The sequence below is a fragment of the Urocitellus parryii genome, unplaced genomic scaffold (genome assembly GCF_045843805.1).
Source record: "Urocitellus parryii isolate mUroPar1 unplaced genomic scaffold, mUroPar1.hap1 Scaffold_45, whole genome shotgun sequence".
Taxonomy (NCBI): domain Eukaryota; kingdom Metazoa; phylum Chordata; class Mammalia; order Rodentia; family Sciuridae; genus Urocitellus; species Urocitellus parryii.
This window is the reverse complement of record NW_027554016.1, coordinates 2,332,349-2,336,858: the sequence shown is the minus strand read 5'-3', so window position 1 is coordinate 2,336,858 and position 4,510 is coordinate 2,332,349. Positions and strand designations below refer to the sequence as shown.

Here is a 4,510-nt window from a genome sequence, read left to right as displayed (position 1 = left end):
TTGACACCAGCAACCTGGATGACACCATGAGAAAGGAAACTGCAGATGGGAAGACACGGCACAGATGCTCACAGAACAGTCCAGAGGTTGCTGGAGCTGGGCGTGGGCAGGGGTGATTTTAAGTGGTCAAGGGGACAAACTTGGCTTTCTGTTTTTTTTTTTTTTTTTAATATTTTTTAGTTGTGAATGGATCTTATGTTTCATTAATTTATTTATTTATGTGCAGCGCTGAGGATTAAACCCAGGGCCTCACATGTGCCAGGCAAGTGCTCTACCACTGAGCCACAGCCACAGCCCACAAACGTATCTTTGAGTTACAAGATCAGGGATGTGAGGGGCAACCTGGTGGCTGAAGAACTGCCACCTGTCTTCCGGGGACTCTGGAAGGAGGGGCTGGCTGGCTGGTGCACTCTGCTGGGCCACTGCCCTGTACAACTGCTCTGTGGAATGTGGGCTCCGTTCATGCTAGGTGACTCACTGTCCAGATCCCTTCTGTGGCCAATGCACTCAGGACTTCCTACTTCTCAGTCTGAGAGACTCCATGGTGTCTGGACACCATGTGGGCAGGTTAATGGAGATTTTCAGGCTGCTGAGGCGAGAAGGGGAGGCCCCAACCCAGAAACCAAGGCCCTTGGCAAAGGGAACTGAGAAGGGCTGTGGGTGTGCCCTCCAACCTCCCTGGCCTCTGCCTGTCCCCTTTGGGTCTGGGGTGCTTTACAGGAGCTCTGGAGGCCAGGGCACCACACCGGCCCATGAAGCTGCTCTGTGGACACTTCCTTGGGAGCCGGGGTGGCAAGGGAGCCCACATTCCACAGAGCATGACCTCTGCTGTGGGTCCTCTGTTTTCAAGAGGAAGCTCAGACGTCCTCACTAGCTACTGCCACCAGGCAGTCCAATCACCCCTGGTTAATGTCAAGCAGAAAAAGGAACCTGTCCCCAGAAGGCACAGCCCTCCCCCCATAACCAGCATAAACCCTTCAGTTGACTTGGGTTTTGGTACCATCTCTCAAGGGAATCCTGTGCCCTGGAGGCCCTCACCCCAGTTCCTTGTGAGGAAGAAGAATAAGGAACGGTGACTGGGAATTCCCAGAAGCACAGCAAGCCGAGCCCTGGGTTCCAGGAGCTCTGGGGCAGGCTGCCTGACCCCCTGGTTGCTGGGCTTCCTTCCCTGGTCTGCTCCTCTGTGCTGTGGGGACCTCTCTCATGGTCTTCCTGGGGATTCTGCTGGGAAAGCCTGCGGTGAGCACCAAGCCAAGCAGCTCTTAGGATCATCACCTTCTACCCAGTGCGTGCCAAACTGGGCAGGTGCGATTGCTCTGGGGGAACGTGGTCGACACACCTCCAGCTGGTTTAAGGAGTACTGATTTGGAAAAGGCCCTATTAGGGAAAATGATTTTCCTGGTTACCCCCCTGGAATCTCGGTACTGGGGCTGTTTGGACCAGTGGGAACATCAAGCCATCCGGGCACTCTGCTGAGGCTTTGGAGAGAGGCCTGAAACCTGTCCAGGAGGCGGTGCACGAGGAAGTGGGCAGCCGGGCTGCACACCTGGGTCCTTGCAGGAGGGGGGCCTCTGGGCTGCTGGGCTCGCCCACGTGCAGTTCCCCGACTTAGCACTGGGGGTCCTCCCTACCCACCACCCTACCAGGATTCCTGCTCCGCACCCCGGAGCACCACCTGGCAGCTGGCCCCTCCCTGCAGGGTCTCGGAGCCCCTAGCAACCCGCGGGGACACGCCAATCCGCGGACCCTCTGCAAAGTGACTCATGTCCAGGGCACAATGAGGTCAAATGGAGTGACCTTCTGCACAGCATCTGGGATGCTTAGCTCCTCGGGAGGTTCTAATAGGCACATCAGAGCAGCTGATACCCTTTCAATTTGGGGGAAACAGAGGAAAGGACGTTTGTACCTGGGTCACAGGGTGAGGCAGCTCGTCTGGTGCAGGGTCTCCGGTCTGTGCCCTGACACCTTGAGTGTGATGCATTGTGGGTGAAGGATGTCTGCTATCCCCCCAGTGTCCTCCCTCCCGAGAGGCCGCGTGGAGAGGGAGTTTCTGATGGCCTTGGTGAGCCTGCTGGTGGAGCAATTGCCCTGGCCAGAAAGGGAGGAAAAGGAGGCAGCGAGGGCCGCCACAAGCGCGGGAACGCTTGGAGAGCCTGCGCAGGTGCTGGGCCACAGTGTGCCACTGGTGGCCATGCCCATGTAGCCGCTATTGCTGCCCATAGCATGGGCCAGGGGTCCTGTTGACAGGGAGCCGCCGGCCTTGGCTGGCCCTGGGGCGAAGCTGCTGCTGCCCAAGGAGAAGGGCTGGACCAAAAAGCCTCCCAAGCACTAGTCCCCTGCCTCCACCTGGCAGCCGAAGCCTGCGCTGGAGACCCAGCAGGCAAAGTTATAAAAGCAGGAAAACTCAACGAATTCAAATAAGGCCAGTGATTTCAGCGATATGGCAAACTGGCCAACACCAGGAGAGTTAGCATTGAAAAAACCTTTTTGCAATCTCAAAGTGTCATCAGCCAAAGAAATAAGAAGCCAAAAATTACAAAAGAAAAAGAAAAGAAGATTGAAAAGACGAGTAACAGTGAGATTAAGAAAATTGGGAAACAAAATTAGATGGTCCCATTGAAAATGTCAGTGACGATGAGGCCCAGTCAAGCACTCAAGGAAAGAGAGCCAATAAACACAAGTGGGTATTGCTGCATTTAGATGATGTAAGACCAGAGAGTCAGGAGAGATCTGGATCCCAGAACAGCTCTAGGTGTCAACCTGAAGCAAACAAGTCTTCCCATAATAACAGGAGAAATGACACAGGAAGTTGGAGGCGAGACAGAGAAAAAAAAGATAATGATCAGGATAAAGTACACAGTGTGAGGAGTGAGTGGGGTAATATCTGAAGTTCCTTCAGAAGTTGAGGAAGAGGACCAAAATGGGAACAAGATGAGGCAGAAGAAACTCTTGAGTGAACTTTGATTATACATATGGTTAATGACAACATGGTGAAAGGACAGATCAGCCATTTCAAACAGAAATTAATGCCAGTATGATGTATTACTATTATGACAGTATGGGTGTACAGATGTATCCTGTGGAAGAAGCATTTCTTAAGGAGTATATTAAGCATTGAATTGAATATTACTTCAGTAGTGTAAACTTGGAACATGACTTTTTTGTCAGAGAAAGATGGATGAGAAAGGTTTCTTGCCTATTTCCCTGATTGGCTCTCAGAACAAACTTTAACCTCATTTTAGAGGCCCTGAAGGACAGACAGCACAGAAATAGAAGTTGCAAATGAGAAAATGAGGAGAAAGATAGAACCAGAAAAATGGCCAATCCTGGGCCATTCTCCCAACAGTGTGCCACAGACAAACTTCTCTCAGCTGATGAATTGTCCAAAGTTTGTGCAAGGACAAGCCTTTTGCTCACAGAGACTCAGGGTGATGATCTACTGATGCCCTGAATGTCATCTGATGAGGATGTGCAGTAGAGCAAGTGGCTCACTGAAATGCATTGTAAATACTGGAACAAAGCATGCTGTAGAGATAGAAGCCACCAGACTGCCTTCTGTGTGAGAGTGTCCACTATTGACCCCTCGGCTGCATGATAGTGGAGATGACCACCTGAGCCATGACCCAAGACAGAGCTGGGGACCACTGCTGACATTCCAGGAGCTTCCTGCCCTTTCCTGTGTGGCTGGACTGAGATGGCATGTCTACTTTTACTTTAGGGGGAAGCTAATTGTTATCACTGTGGAAATACTTCAAGGTTCTGTCTTTTGTTTCTAGGCATATGTACTTGTGTCCAGGTGAATAAAGCAGAGAAAGAGGACTGTGTAGATTTTCTCAGCTTGACAGGCCTTTGGCTCTTGGTCTTCCCTTTGCCATGGTGAACATTGCATAACTCATGTGTTAAGAAGTTTCACATGGACTGTAAGTTTTATTAATTGAACATTTAAGGGGTAAGAAATTGAAGAAATAAACAAGGGTATTTTTTTCATTTTTATTCAAAATGTATTTTTGATACATCAGTATAAGTCCTGCCCATCAGAAAAGCATTAATAATGGACACTTTAACAAATTTTTATCTCATATAACTTTGTCAGCCATGTACTTCTAATGCAGCAAGCAACTTATTTTAAGAAGTTGAATAAATGTGACATTGTTTGTTTTTTAATTTATTTTGTTTTTTATTTTTATATAACAGCAGAATGCATTACAATTCTTATTACATGTATAGAGCTCCTTTTTCATATCTCTGGTTGTATACATAGTATATTCACACCAATTTCTGTCTGCATATATGTACTTTGGATAATAATATTCCTCACATTAAACCATCATTAATTACCCCATGCCTCCTCCTTTTCCATCCCACCTCTTTGCCCTATCTAGAATTTGTCTATTCCTCCAATGCTCCCCCTTCCTATCCCACTATGAATCAGCTTCCTTATATCAAAGAAAACATTTGGGATTTTGTTTTTTATGATGGGCTAATTTCACTTAGCATTATCTTCTCTAAC

At 48.8% G+C, this 4,510-nt stretch overlaps 1 pseudogene; it reads left to right on the top strand.

The window, feature by feature from the left end:
* The first annotated feature begins 2,419 nt into the window (after nt 1–2,419).
* Nucleotides 2,420–3,443, top strand: LOC144252531 (la-related protein 1B pseudogene; annotated as a pseudogene).
* The last annotated feature ends 1,067 nt before the right edge of the window (nt 3,444–4,510 follow it).